The 16,534-nt window shown below is 41.2% G+C and overlaps 1 protein-coding gene across 16 annotated transcripts in view; it reads right to left on the bottom strand.

The window, feature by feature from the left end:
- The window catches only part of EBF1 (EBF transcription factor 1), a 278,880-nt gene that overhangs the window by 187,635 nt on the left and 74,711 nt on the right, over positions 1–16,534 (bottom strand). The gene's annotated exons all lie outside the window — the stretch shown is intronic.

The raw sequence follows: 16,534 nt of genomic DNA, 5'->3' as shown, positions 1-16,534 counted from the left end.
GTTGTGGTGGCTCAGGCCTTATTCACACCCTATCTTATGAAGGGATGACTTGTCAATGCAGAGGAGTCCCTGCTCAGCCTCTTGCATTCAATGAATGCCAAAAATAATCCAAAAATAATGAGATGTTGCCTATTACATCACCTGCTGTACCAAGCTTTTGCAAGATAGGTAATGTCATGCAATGTGACAAGGCTGTCTCAGGAAAGAGTTATATATCAGCTGCCCTTTAAAATGGATGATTTTAGAAAAGCATATTGCACCCTAAAGGTGGAGTTTCCAGTTGTTGGATCATTTAAGACAGACCATCACATTCTGTTTTAGAAAGAGACAGGCATTTGAAAATGTTCATTTCTTTTATGTTAGTTGGGGGGGAAATAGCACAGAAAAAAAAATCCCCTATGCTAAAAACGCATCACGGTTGCAACAATTCCAGAATGAGTATTTAAAAGACAATTTTTTTGAAAAGTATATGATTTCCCTGATAAACCATAATGGCTCTTTAGAACCCATCATGGTCTACTATTAAAAAAAAACCCCATATTTAAAACACTTTTAAAATACATGTTATAAAGACATTATTTTAAATGAACATTATTTACCCAGAAGGCCATAATGGTTCTGAAATGTATTTTGTAAATTTGTATTCAGGGACTTTTTTTGTTAAAAAGGAATTTTTTTGGCCCAAGAGATCTTAAACAGCTTCTGTGGAACTATCAGACTTTATTGTTTTAATAGGGCTGAAATGAAGTTTGAAATATGTTATTGCACATACAGCAGCAATGTTTTTCAGACAAAAATGTGAAAGAGGAAAAAGGAAGGAGGAGTGGAAGAAGGAAAGAAGTGGAAAAGGGAGATAAGAAGATCAGAGATGAGAAGACAGGAGACTGCCCACACCACTAAGATGCTCAGGCACAGAAGAGCCACTGTCCTGGTAGCAGATGCAGTGAGGGGGAGGTCCAAAATTTCCCAGGGGTGGGTGGCAGCAGGTTCTTTCTCAGCTCAAGGGAAAGCACCGCTCCTGCATATAATAAAACAGTCAATAAATAAAACGGTCAATTTGGGTGAGCAGGAGCTGCAGACCTGTCAGCTACCCTGGGTAAATGCTGTAAATGCTTGCACAACAGCATCTTGAGGTTGACTAGCAAAGGCTGTTCGAGTCTCCTCCTGTGCGTGTGTTCGGCAAACCCAGCCCACATGCTGGTCCATACTGTGGACTAACGATGTGAGAAGAGGAATGGGAACAGCTAGAATGAAGTAGCATAACCAGCATCCCAGTCGTGCCTGGGTGTAACTATCAGAAGCCACCTTTGACTCACGTCGGCTGGATTGAACAGCAAAGGTGGCCTGTCTATGTCAGTGGGAAGGGACTGGTTCACAGTCTTCAGAAACATTCTCTGGCTGATAAAGAATGATCATAATGACAACGCTTTCATGGTGCTTCATATCATCAGAGCACCACGTCGGAGATATTAACCAATCTATCTTCAAAGGCAGCCTCCAGCAAACCCTCAAGAGGAAATTACAGAAGGGATAAAGACCCTCAAAGAACAGCCAGTTGTGTCTGCACAAAAAAACCTGCACCGAACAGCAGGTTCTACACATGTGTGCACAAACGCACACACATACATACACACACACTACGATTTCCAGGAGCCATAGTTGGTACTTCCAGATGACTTTGAGGTGCTACTCTTGATTTTTGTTATCTCAATAATTTAATTGTCACGTGGTAAGAAAATATGGTGCCTGGAATGAAACAGAGGGGCTAGGAGCCAACTATTTCTCTACAGGTGAATCACAATCTAGTCGGAGCACCAAGAAATAGTCCTCACTCAATGCAGCCTTTCAATGACAAAACCATCTTTGCTCCAGTTTGAGAAGCTGGAAATCAAATCATTCAGGAGCCTGCTGGCTTGCATCTTGCAAAGCTCTACTGCTCAGCCACACCAGGGTAATTCTTGCTTCACAGATGGTGAGAGCCCACAGTTGTAACACTGCACTAGGCACAGTGTCTGTGACCAGAGCACTGATGAGGCTCAGCCACCGAACCAAATCTAGAGCAATTCTTAAATGCTCACTGCCATCCTTACTTTTTTTTTTTCTCTTTATTAGTTGGAATTGAGTACCAGCTAAAAGCTAGCAAACATGGTTTGTACTGTATCATGTAAATATGTCATCAAGTCCAACCTCACAATAAGCCTGCTGATATTGCAAAGGGCATTAGTTTAACTAAACTAATGCAAATATCTATGACAACACATTTAAACGATTTCAATCTGTGTCTCAGTAAGATTTAGAAAGAAAGACAGGACAGCTCTTTAACTTTTTTATGAAAGCTATGGTATCTTCTGAGTTAGATATCCATAACTCTGTAGAAAGAATTTCTGTGCCTGATCCTCCTCCCACATTAGTGCATTGCCAGTGGTGAGGAGGAAGTCACTGCAGGCGTACATTGGTGGAAATGACCCTGCTAGAGTCACTGTAAACATATTCACATGAGGTGTTCAGCTTATCCTCCCAAGAGAGGATTTGGTTATACGTTACAGGCTGGATGCAGTAGTGAAGGGGTGAGTTTCCCTGGGGTGTGCTAAGCAGAAGCTCAGCCTGTATCATCCATGGCCTCTTCTGGACTTCAATTTTCTGTGAGTCAGGATAACTGGTGTTAGTGGATAACGTTTGGAGTGCTCTGCACCTGGAGATCTCAGGGAATGGGGAGGGGAAACTTCTCTGGCCAGATGCAGACTATCTGGCTTAAATTCACAAAAGATAACTTTTGTCACCAGTCTTCCCCATAATGCTTCAAGAGCTTAAAATACACTTTGAGGAAGGTTTCAAACACTTTTTCCCCTCAAATCTGTCTACGCTTATTCACTGTGGATTCCAGAGGGATGACCTGGATTTCCTTGCACACTCTCAAACCAAATTATATCAGTCCCAATTAGGTCATCTCTTAGCTGCACCTGCAGCTCAGGACTGCAAAATTTCTTCCCCTATATATATCCCTACAGTTAAGACTGGACAGGGAAGCCTTCTGTGTTAGAATAACTGCTATAAAACCATATAACACAGCCTAAAAACACAATCATAATTGCAATGCCAAAAGCAAGCCAGTCAATATCTTCAAGATCCTAATAGTTTCAAGCACTATTACCTTAACGGTCTCACATCACAGTACTGATTAAAGAAACATTTTGTCTTTTTATCTGTATTCAATGGAGAGTGTAATCACTGGAGCGTAGAGAGCTAAAACATTTATTAGGAAGTATACATCTCGGGTCAGGTGGCAAAAGTCAATGTTGAAGAGGTGAGCTGCAGCACATCTTCCAGTCTAAGGACCCCATCCCATCATCTCCTTGGGACCATCTGCTGTGCATGGAAAAAGCTCTGGAGTAAGCTGGGCTTCCACTCACAGGAAGATCCCCTTCAGGCGCTTAAATAGCAGCATCTATTTCTATTTGGCTAAGTCAACAAGACTCACACGTGGAGATGAGCTACATAATTGCCCCCAAAATGTGGAAAATATGGGGGTTTTTAATCTACCCTTACTGAAAATAGCACTGCTCTTCACCTAGAATTTAAAATAAATAAATAAATAAATAAATAAGTAACAGAGGCTATGCTCCCGTTCTTGTACTGATAAATTTGTTTTCTCTTTTTGCCTAATTGCTTAACAATAAATCCACACACACTCTATTATCCATAGCCTACTGCAATATTCCTCAGGGCACATGATCAGCAATCAGAAAGCTTGAAAGATGGCCAACATAATCTTAAACATCCCAGTGTATTACCAAATCAGTATTTCAAATTTAGTGGACATACTCAGATATGTTTTCCTCTCTGTGAAAGGCATCATGTAAGTGGCAAAAAAGATACAGAAGATCGATTATTTAGCATAATTGCACAATCTAATTCTATGGATTTTAAATGGAACAAGGAGGAGAAAGATTAAAATCATACAGCACAGCAGTATACTTTCACAGAGTGCATGAAATATATTTTCCTCAATTAGTGGAACAATGGAAATATTTACTGTCAATTCAGTGAAGATATTCTGAAACAAGAGTCAAGCAACATCCAGATCAGCACAGAGCAGGAGCAAATCATTATATCATTAAGGGGGAAAAAAAGACAAAATCAAAACATTGAAAACTTACATATTCTGCTCAAAAAGCTGCGCTCCTGTGGTGATGCTTCATTTCAGAACCACATTTGGGGACCTTATGAACACATTGTGCTGACTTGCCAGAAGAAAGTAAAACATCCATGTGAATGGATGAGTTTTATACCTGCGCGTGCCCGTGCCTGTGCACACACACATGCGCACGTGCCCACACACAGCCCGACTCCTGCGCTTTTCACCATCGGTTGCCAAAAACCGAGCCAGTACAGTACGTTCTGCCGATTACCTAGGGGGGTGGAGGGAGCTCTCTTGTCTCAAAAATTAAGTGAAAATGCTAACCTTGTCATATTCCCTAGGCAAACAAAGGCAGAGGCAGGGCAGCTGCGCTCAGCCATACCACGGGTTAACTGGCATTTCTAATACTTTTCACCTAGCCTGGCTTGACAGATGCCTAACCTTCGCTGGGGAGTGGAGACAGCCTGATGGGCCCTGGCCATACAGGGGGAAAATTTTTGATGCTTCCCACTTATGACATGATTGATTTTCTTTCAGCGGCCCTTCACTTTTGGATGTGGCGAAGGCTGCCTGCCCGAGCCCCCGCGCGCCCTGACCTCGACATATGGCCGCTGTGAGGCTGAAAACTGATGACGGCAGAAACCTAAAAAATCAATAGGCCCTGTCAGTCAGTGGGGAGGCGAACGTCTTTTAAAAACCCAATCACGACATGTACTTGCTGCATGGTGCGGATCTACTGCACACTTGAGAACACACTGGATTTCCCGGGATTTTTTTTTTTTTTTTTAAATTTTTTTTTTTCACTTCTGTGTTAACACACCATTTGCCTATTTATTCCTTAACATTTTATGCAGGAAGAAAGCGAACTAACTGTTGTCTTGTTAATATCTCCATGATATTAACAAGAAAAAAAAATCCCTGGAAACTCGCTGGGAATAGTATGAAATAAATAAAGAGCACCTTTCTGTTGCCAATATAAACACTGACATCATTATTTTTGACATTATCTGGAAAGAATTTAGATATAAGGAGTTCTGGAGTCTAAAAACATATGAGTATGAAACTGTTTTAATTTTCTTTGCAGGGGGGTGAAGTATTGTTTTGGTTTGTTTTGATTTTTTTAAAAACTTTTTCTAAAACAGGTAAGAAAAAAATTTAATTCACCATTGGTTCTACATTTCACAGTTCTTGTCATCCTCTGTGTGCACTGGAGAGAGGAAGTTATTAGGCCCACTAAAATCAGCTGGAGATGCTGGTGCTCTGTAAACTGCACAGGGCCGTTGGTACCCAGCAGGACTGGGCCAACAACACCCAACCAATCACTTTGCTCTTGCCCACTCCGGAAAGAAAAGCATTTTATGAGATAAATTATACACGATACACTGTTTTGATTTCTACATTTTGCCCCAAAACAGTCTTCTAGAACTCTGATGAAAAGCAAAACAAACAAAAATTCAATCACGATAAGAAAAATAAATATGCTACCAGTGGACAGAACTTGTTATACTTTATTACCTCCAATCAACAGTGCAAAGCCCAAACAAGTAATGCCTCAGAGTGATTTACCTAACCTTGCTGAAATTTTAGAGGGATAGCCATTATTTGGAAAACCATGTCTTCATGCAGAAAAAAAAAAAAGAAAACCGAAAGGAGATGTTGGCTGAGAAATTGATGCATTACCAGGACGCATTTTAGAAATCCACCAAAAGTAAGGAAATTTAAAAAAAATAATAATCACACAAATAAACAAAACGTAATGCTGAATTCCCGAACTAAGACCAATTAAAGCTTTCTTTATGACTGCAAACCTGACAAGCTTACAATTTCACCCTGTTGCAGTGGTGTGTGTGTGTTTTAATGTAATATTAATGAGGCAGGATGGAGGGTCATAAAAAGTGATAGGTTTTTGCGATGGTAAATTATAAATCGGTATTGATTTTTCCCGGCACTAATGCAGCCAGCTTATTGTAAGACACCACAGGCAAAGTGCACTTTATCAGATTAGACTGGAGCCTGGTATCAAATATACATGAGAAAAAGGATGCATTTGTGACTTAGACTAGACTTTTTTTTTAATGATACATGAAATTTTTAAGGAAAAAAGTCTCAGAATATTAAGAAATTAAATACCATTTTAAAAGATCTGAGAAGGTAGCAAATAGATATTAATGTCACATTAGGGTAATTTGTTTTTACACTGATGGAATATAGGCTTATATAGGAACAGAGGAGTAAGTACATGAACTAAATCCTACTCAGATTTAACCATGTGCTTAATCAGTCCAATTTATGATCATCTCAACTGTTCATGATAAAACAGCTCTTCATTTGCATAACATGCCTGAAGAATCAGGCCCTACATCAGCTTATGACTACATGTAATATCAAGTCACACGTGTATACATCTATCCAGCAAGTATTATTCTGCATGTGTTACCTTTTACATCCTACACTGCTTTGCAGAAGTCGTTTTGGTTTTCCCCCCATATACGTCCCACCGCGTCAATGCCAGCCAAAGACTATGAAAGAGCTTTTCCTTGTAGTACTTTTATTGCTTAAATGCTGTGAAGCTTTTCTTTCCCTTTCATCTCAAAATGCATTGGGAGTTGGCCGCGCAGTAAAACTGGGCGTTATTTTTAAAATCAGCTCTGCTTTTCATCTCCTGACCTTTCCGCAGTTGGGATTTCCTCATTAAAACATTTCACTGACGTGGATAATTGACAAAAAAATTGAGAGGCAGAAAAAGAAAAAAACAACAACAAAACAAAGAAGAGCACCGTTCCTTTCTGCAAAGTTGCTCTGGATGGGCAACAGACCAGCATCACTTCCACTTCAACCAACACGGAGAGGGAAAGGTTTGCACAAAAGTAAGTCCCTGCATCCCTGTGCTCGGGCCGGGGGACTCTGCCATCCCTCGGTGGCCTCTGCCATCCTGCGGTGGCAGTGCTGCCAGCTGGGCTCAGAAACCCCTCGCAGCTCCTTCCTCGTGGCTCCTGGCTCTTTCACTGCCGACAGCCTTCCTCTCGCCCCAAACGTCCTGCCGACGCTGGAGCAGAGCTGTCCCCAACCTCCTGACGCCTCACTGGCCTGAGCGGCCTGTGCACAAAACTCACTATTTTCCCCCAAAACTGTATGTTTATTGACAGTTTGTTGACAAACAGCCCCTGCACAGGCTGCCTGCAAAGGCACGCACTGAAGTGGAGAAGTGTGAACCCAAATAAGTAACGGGGAGGAGGAGAGGGCAGAGGGGAAGGGGCCGGGTTGTTTCAGGAGAATATTTTCCATGGGGAAGGAGGCATAGGGTCGGGAAGATGGGTACCCCCGGGGGCATCTAAACCGCTTGGGAGGTTTACATGAACAAGCATGGAAGACAATCCTTCACATTTCACGGAAATGGGCAGGAGCCAAGCAGCGCTGGGCGCTGAGGAGGGGTCACAGTGGAGGGCCCACAGAGAGGGCGGGTGCTCCCACTGCCCACATCTCTGTGCCAGCCACCACCAGACTGCCCCAACGGAGCACCGGTTTGCAGGTTTTTTTGTATTTTAGCTGCTGAAACCAGTGCTTGGCATTGCGGTCTCAAAATGTTTCTGAAACAATTTACCTTCCTGTATTTCAATTTTATTATTCTCAGAAGCCGACTAAGAAAGAGATGAGAAACTGGGAGAGGAGAGGGAGGGGGGCGCTGCCTTTTGTTTCTAATATATGCATACAAATACTCCCGAACAAGCACAAAACATCAAGACTTCATCACTGGAAACCCAGCCAGCCCCTCTTTCCACGCCCAGCCACATCAACTGCCACAGATTTTGGCTTACCGGAGCCAACTCCGCGGATCACAGCCCCCTGACACCAAGGATCGAGCCCGCGGCGAGTTACAGGATCTCATAAAAATGCTTATGATTAAAACAACAAAGCAACTCAAACACAAACGGTCTCATTAGCAGATTGCCAGCAACCCTGCTTGTCTTGCAGTGATGCATTATATCACAGGATAAAAATTTGAGGCCTGATCTTAACAATCCTTTCTCAGACAAAATTCCTATAAACTTCAGTGGAAATTCTGTCCGTCTCAGGACCAACTGGGCTTTCACCTTGCAACTCTTCACACACTGAAAGTAATAAGAAGAAAGTTTTCTTTTTGACAAGACCTCATCAGGTAAAACCTAATAAAGCTAAAAAGGAAATTAGAGAAATGGAAGGTTATTCCCAGAGCAGTCTGATCCTGCCTCGGCTAAGGCCTGCATTAGAGATGCCTTCGGTCTGAATGAGCCAGATCCTCACCGGCAGGTCCACCCAGCCACCGACTACATAAATCAGCATCGCACCACGGGCACGAGCCAAGCATGTGACAAACCGAGGGGCACTTCACACGGGTCTCACCGAACTGAACGGGACAATAAAACACAACACCAAAATCTGGTCCAGGGAAAGCAAAGACCCCTCTTCTGCCTCAGTGCAAACTCATTGCACTCCAAATCAAAGCAGCACTTTTAAAGTTATTGCTGTAAGTGTTATTAAAGTGAAACAAGCCATTTTTAAAATGTATGCTAATTCCACTTTATTAGTGATGCCAAAGTCCTCATTTACATTTTTCATAAAAATTACGCAGAGTTTTTTGCTGCTTTAGGGATAAAACTAATAAACAAATACATAAATTAGTATATTTTAATTAAATGTTATACCATGAAGTAATATTGTATCCCATTGTCTAAAACAAAAACAAAATAAAATCTAAAAAGCACCTCTAACTTGAAAATTTGTGTTGTATTAAAATATTAGAACTCATTAAAAACTAATTTGAAAATCACTTTACCTAACAATCATAAAAATTTTGAATTCTGTATTCTAATAACTGTTATTTGTTTTGGTACAGGAGATTATCACTACAGCATGCATTACTATTAGAATATACATACATTAGAGGCCTGATAATGCCCCTAGATTCTCCTAGAAAATAACAAAGTCAAGTAGTACCTGCAGATGTATCATCATTTCCATTTTAAATACTGCAACATTGCAGACTGTTACATAGCATACACAGCCCCACACTGGCACACACATTAACTTGCCTTTAGGTCCATATATCACATCTGAACATGTAAAAAATACGTATGCATTTTGGGATGGGATATTGCATGCCATTATTACTTTAAAATGTTGCTCAGAGTACAATAAATGGAACAGTTTAAGCAGTGAGGTGTGGCTGGAGCTGCAGGGGTAAGTCCAGCAGGCAGAAAACAATCACATCTTAACATTTTAAAGTAGTCTGCAGAAACAGCTTGAATATTAAAAAAATCAAATGTGCATTAGAACATATTCACCTCATTAGAAGGTCTTCCGTAACCCTGCTTTCCCTTGGAAGGGACAAATAGACCTGGACTCTGCATTTTCATTACTCTATCCTCCATTGTCATTTTTTCTAAATGTAAGATTATTGCTTTTCAAGACAGGTATTTAAATGAAACAAGCACTCTATTTAGCATTTTCACTGAAAAAGCTTTGTCTGCTGCTTGGTTATGTTTCCTGGAAATTGAAAGATTAAAAAAAAAAAAAAAAAAAAAAAGGAACCAAAAGGAAACATGAGGAGTTTTTGTGCACATTAAATGCACTTTCTGAAAAGGCACATTCATTTATTGGCCTTCCTGAAAGTTAATTGACTCTATATTCCTATTAAAACTATCTTACACTATAACCTAAGCCACTCAGAGGCCATACCTTCACGTATCTGTTTCCAATATCAGTGAGTGATACCCATCGCGCAGTGATGGGGAGCAACGGGATGAAGCTAAAGTAATTAAGCAGCAAGCTTGAAGACTACCCATCTTCAGTGCTCTTTGAAGGCACATTTAATTATCATGTGGATGCAACAACATGAAGCAGTACATGCCATTCAGAAAAATGGATCACAGTGCATGGGTGGGAGGACTGAGACTCCCCACCAAGGTTAACCTCTTCGGGTGATCCAAAGGAAGCATACACAGAGAAGTATTTAATCTGTGGGGAAAAATCAGATGATGCAAATATGGGGGGTTTTCCATTGAACTTAGGGGTTTTTCATCTGCCCCAAAAGAGGAATTTCCTGCAGCTTAAACTCCCTGAATCCTCCCGTGCTAAAGGACATCAGATTCTCATTGGGGGAATTCAGGTTTCTGGGGGTACAACCAACAAGTGAAAACCTGTAGCATCCAGTTCCCTGCCAAACAGTAATCAACAAAGACAAGCAAAAAAGCTGTCTTCTGAACTTGCACAGGCACTTTAAAGGCTTCAAAAATATTTTCAGTGTTATTTTTAAACTGGTAAGGCTCATAAGCCACTGTAAGATTAGCCTTAATGTAGAGAAGTGACTTACCTATGGCGACGTCAGAGAACTCTCTCTGACTTTACAGTCAGCCTTATCACCTCCTTGCCTTGCCCCAAGTCTTCCTCACAAATATTTAAACAAGAAGCAAAGTGATAGATTATGGATATAATTTTCAAAACCACCTAAGTGACTTGTTTCAATTCGAGATCCACAAAGGTGTTTAGATATCTGAACTTCAGTTTAGATGCTTAACTTTCCTTTCAAAGCAATGGAAAAACAGGCTCCTACAGATCATCTAAGATCCTCATATTTTTGTGAATCTGGCATTAAGTTACTCACTAACAGAGCGTTCAGCATCCTAGTTGTCATCTCTGGAGCTGTGAGAAGACAGACTAGCAACATCAGCTCCGCCGAGGAGGTGTAACTACCTTGTAAAGTGATGCTGGAAGATGCATAGAGCTCAGCCCCACACATCTGATGTTACTAAAAGCCTGCCCCTGTCGTACCGACTCCTGAATTTCCTTTGCCCAAATGCAATGCAGCTGGATCAGCAGCCACACAGCTGTCTGGCATCAGAAACCACCCCCCACAGCTCTTCAGGGTGGAAATCCTGGATCACAGCTCAACACTGCTCCAAACAGTTTTATGTGGAGCAGATCCCAGGGGATGCACTGCTTCTCACAGCAGCTACTCTGAGGTGGCCAGGTCCCCCAAAAGCCTTGTGAAGCTTGTAATAAGAGTGAGGATTGCCAGATTCTTGTTACTAATTATGAGTTATCCCCCATTTCATGCACAGATTTCATGCTGGCAATCCCCTTTTCCTGAGCCTCTGTCCACATGGCACGGCTTTGGGGCCATTGTCACAGACAAGGCAAGAAGAAGGAAAAGGCTCTGTCTCTGCCATTGCCACCAACATGTCCACTTTGTCACAAACTTCCTGAACACACAACAAATGCTCGAAGATAGACATCCAAACCAACAGCCCACTGTTCCCAGGCACAGAGACTCCTACAGCTCTGCTTAATTACAAGTAGAAGATTCCCAAATATTCTTACATGACTGATGTCAGTGCTGCAGCACCATCAACCGCTTCATTAACAAGTGGAAACTTGTTGTATCACCTCCAGCATTGCCAACAGACAGACACTAATATGACAGGTTTCATCTCTATCTTTGCTAACACTTCACAAGCTAACCAAAACACAAACTTTATATTCACCAAAACCCCCTCTGTTGCATGATAAAGAGAAGTTGCAAAGTTTCGAAAGCAACTAATGAACGATAAGAGCACTAAGCAGTCAACCTGTGTGGAAGCTTCAGCAAAAAGTCTCCTTCCTTCTTCTCCCACCCCCATTGACTTCAATGGGATCATTTGTGCACTGGGTGCTTGCTAAACCACTGAGTTCAGTTGTGCTTGTCATCAGCCCCAGATACCAAATCTCAGTGTCAAGGGTTAGCATTGAACCTACAAAAATGGAGGATTAAACCAGTCCCTCCATCCCAGAATCACTTATGTTAAACTGAGCTTTTTTTAAAAAAAAAAAAAAAAAGCTTTAAGCTTTCCGGACTACCCATCAAAACTGCAGGCTACCTCAGCAGAGTCCAATGTCCTTACGTCCTTCTGACTCTAAAACCACGACACCAGACTCACAGCAAAATGTAAACAGGCAGACACTCCAGCAAAAGGAGCATTTCTCTTGCCATCAGTACGGTGCTGATTTTGTAATCAGTCTGGAAGTTTTATTTTTAACTGCTGTACCAAGGTTTTACAGAGACACAATTGTTCTTTTGAAATCTTGCTAATAGGGCTGATCAGTAATACTATTACTATATACAGAGCAGAGAAGCAGAGCATAATGAAACTGTACTATGAGAAACTATGAACGAAATATTCTTTCTATAAAAAGCATTTTTAATAAAACATGCAATGGCTCCAGAAACTGCTCATCATGTGCAGATGAAGAGACTGGTTCTGCAATCGATGGGTGCTCAAAACCTCCCCATCTCTCCGGGCCCTCACAGTGCTATTACTCCCCTTTGAGAGAGCACATCTGGCAAAGTGAAGACGGGGATTTTTCCAAGCTACTTTCATGTTGACCACACACTTCAAAACACTCAGAGCCTGTTCCAAGGAACAAAGTGAGTAGAGAAACTCCTTCAGTGACTCTTAGGTCAATGTGATATACTATGAATGCATTTAGGTATTCTATACAGATTGCCGTGATTTATAAATTCAGTACCAGGATCAGAAATTCAACTGTGGATGTCCAAAATTTGCATACATCCCCTGCAAACTGTTATTTCTCTAAGCACACTACCTAAAAGCTTATTTACAAAAGCAGTTGTTGATACAGCATGGATGCAAAGGTTACAGCCAACAAGTGAACACAGTTTTTTTTAGTGTGCAATTATTTGAGTAAAGTCCATAGTTTCTCTTTCTTGAGAAGTTTGTTGTTGAGGACCCATTTAAAAACTGAAACTGTGGTTCCTGCTATTCCTTAAAATACATAGAAAAGGTGAATTCTGCAAGACAGGGTTCTCTGCTGTGAGCAAATTTAATAGCATGGATTGGGGGGTCAAATGGCATCAATCAAGCCCTTTTGTCCAGTCTGTAGGCTTTTTGGAGTGACAACTGAGAGTAATCTAAATAAATCACACTTTCAAATTAACTCTAGGGAGCAAGAAATAAGCTAAAGGAGTCCATCAACATACCAACCAATCTCCAAAGGTGTTTGCAAGTGATAGGGTGCTCTTCTTCCTGAGCCAAAAGATTTGTGCTTGGCTCCCTACAAGTAATTTTGCCCCATGAACTTTATAAACATCCTACAGCTTGCTCTTAACAATTTAGACCATATCTATATTTTTCCTCGTTACCATTGTCTAGAGTTACCTGAACAGAATAGTCATTGCTGCCAATTCAACATTTCTGAGGAGTTTAAAATGTGTAAAAAGTTTAAAAGTATTTTTTAAAAGATTTTAAAGTATTAAAATGCCTTGCAGACATACTGCACAATTTAAATCCTTTGCAAGATTTGGCATATCTTTCTAGGTACTTCTCTGATCCTCCCCATTGTGCCATGCAAGCACTGCACAGTGATTAGTGGATCTTAACCTCACAACAATGAGGTGGAGGCCCAAAACGGATTAAATGACTTGCCCACATCCATGCCAGGAGGCTGTGGCAGAGCAGTGAGTCACAGGCGGGACAGTCAGATTCACTGTGTTGTGACCTATCCATAAAAGCAATGTTTCTTGTCACAGAATTAAAGATTTTTTTCAATTTATATTGGGAGGGGTCAAGAAAGAAATCTTATTATTTGAAACAATTGTAAAAGGGCACAGTCAGTGATTCCAAAAGTTTTGGGTTTTTTTAAGTCAGTATTTTTTAAATCTGTATTTATATATAGAATAAGACACCACAGATATAATCAATTTAAAAAAACACCCTGTATTCGCCACTGCTGTCTTTCAAATGGGGAAGAGGAGAAAGAGACAAAATTGTTTTGTTGTCAAGAAAAATACATCTAGCATAAAATATTAAGGTTGCCAAGAGATGACAGTATTTGGCAGCATCCTAAAATGTTTGTCATTTTAAAAGTATTTATGCTAAGACAGAAAATAAACTATCCAACATTTTAGTCACTTTAAGTGATTAAAACAAGTCATTAGAATTTTAGTTTAAAATACTCTTAGATAAAATTTTCCCTTACCTAACTAGCCGGTTTTCCTTCCTCACACAAAAAAACCCTGCAGTTTTTTGCTCTTAAAGCTTGTGTCTTAGCTCTAAGTGCTCTTGCATGATGTAGGTAAAACAAAACGTGGTAGACTTTGAATATCGTTTTCATTTTCATTGGAAACATTTTCAATTACTACACTGCTGAATAGAAACAACTGGGGAAAAAAGGTTAGGAAAACTTTAAATGCTCACCAAAAATGCAAGAACTTCTCCTTACAAAAACAGGAGTAGTTGCATTTAGTTGTCTAAGTTTATATTCTAACATGAATTTGGCCAATTTTCCTGATAGCGACTTGCCTTACTTCTATTTATTGTACCATATTCAGGGTATTTACAAATGCACATTTCTCATGAAGTTGGAAGTAAATTTGGATCTATTTTTTCATTTTATAAAGACATTGATGTGTTTTTTCTGACATGCCTCATGAACTCAGTCAATCACAAGTCTTTCTTAATGGAAACCACATGTCTGCCCAGAACTGTGTAATTACAATGCTAGGATTCTTGGCACTGCCAGGAAAAGGGGCATTGTCAAACCAATTAGAGTTTATTTATTTACATACCATTTCTGGATGAGAATGTTCTTTCTTTTGTGCTGATGCTGAGAAAATATATATTTCATCGAGTAGCTGTAATTTTTGCTAGATACTGTTACATTTTGTGGCAATTACATCCCTAGTTTTCAGTTACTTTGCACGTAAGGAAAGTTTCCTTTAAACAAAACAGCTGGGAATAACATCATGAATTTTATCAGCCCAGTTTTCATTTGTTTCAGATGATGAAGGAGATGTGAGGGTGGCTGTTTCCCTAAGCTCAACCGAGTCAGTATTTCCACCCACTTCCACACCGCTATGAGCTTTTCATTGTACAAGACACCTTATTTGTACATTCATCCTCCTGCAATATTACTCTTTCTACATCCCCAGAAACTGGTACCTGGTAAAGCAGCACAGCGTGTCTCAGAAGAAAGAAGGAGCAAGACTCCAGAAGGTGATCTGCAATGCTGTTCTAAGATAGATCCCTCTGGACAAAATTCAAAAGCAAGTTACATGTCTCAGGAAAGCCAAATACCACACAGCTTTGCCCTGGGTCCTCTACTGCATCATGCATGCTGCTCCTGGAAGGTTACAAGCAACAGGAAGAGGCTGTGTGGTGGGAAATGCATTCCAGGGACACCAAAAAAAGGCCAGAGCCTGAATGCTGGTGTACCATGTCTCCCACAGAGCATCCTGCACACCGTAACCTACTGAGAGTTCCCTATGCTCTTTCGCAAACACCATTCACTGATTCAGACCTTCTCCCAGGGGCCATTGGAGGCTGCTAAATCGAAAAGAGAGCCTTTCTAACTGGCACTGGGTTTGTCCCAAATAGGAGTACAACTGCAGAATAAGCATGAAAGGGGCAGAAGGCTGCGTAAGTACTGATTGTTTATAGGAATAAAAACAAGAGTAAAGGGACAAGTTTAAACTACAAGTTTACTGGATGTCTTTCACTTCTTCACGTTGTCCCTACCTGTCTGAGGTGGATCATGTGCTTTTTTGAGTAACCCTTCCAGGTCACCATTCCTGCAGTGCCTGAACACCCAGCTGTCCCTAACGTCCCCAGCCTTTAACCCCACCCTGGGGAGCTGCAACACCTTCACATTACTAGGGGAGCATAAAGGGACGTGCCCAGTACCCAGCAGGACAGCTGTGGCAGAGGAGGAGGAGGATTAAACTCAGCCCCTCAAGAGCCAGACGGGCTTGTGCCAGGCTAATTTTCAGGGCTGACCCACAGGAGCCCTCTGAGGCTCTTCCTAACACAGAATTAGCCCTTTCTGTTTTTACACAAGTCTGCTGTGTGCCATAGTCCTAAACAGCAACCCGATGTCAGCCAGCTGAAATGATCCCCTCCTGTGGCAGAGGATAACAGAGCCTGCCATGTGAGACCAAAAGGTATTCAGTAACGGAGAGATGTTGGGCTAAACCCCTCCCATCCGAACCGAGCCAGTCCCTGCCAGGATGCTCTCTGGTCACGGGAGGCACCTCCTAACGCGGGGCTGTGTTGTGCCCTTCCACTGCAAATGCAGAGGAAGGAAAACAGCTGTAAAACTCTCCTATTTAAAACTCCTGAAGCTTCAGAGCCTTCTATGAAATCCCTTGTATAGGGTTCTTTCTTTTTTTTTTTATTTGTTTTTAATTGCTGCTCCAACCTTTCATGACTTCCTCGTCTTTGGAAAGTTCCAAAGCATTAAAAGGAAACATTAAGTTCTAACGCCCTCCGACATTATTTTTCAGTTTAATCATTTTTCCCCATTTTCCTCCTCTTTCTCTGTGCTGAGTGAGGGTGGGAAAGAGACAATTAAGGGAAACTCAAAACT

The sequence above is a fragment of the Leptosomus discolor genome, chromosome 10, assembly GCF_034619465.1.
Source record: "Leptosomus discolor isolate bLepDis1 chromosome 10, bLepDis1.hap2, whole genome shotgun sequence".
NCBI classification, from domain to species: Eukaryota; Metazoa; Chordata; class Aves; order Leptosomiformes; family Leptosomidae; genus Leptosomus; species Leptosomus discolor.
This window is presented reverse-complemented; position numbering and strand designations above follow the sequence as displayed.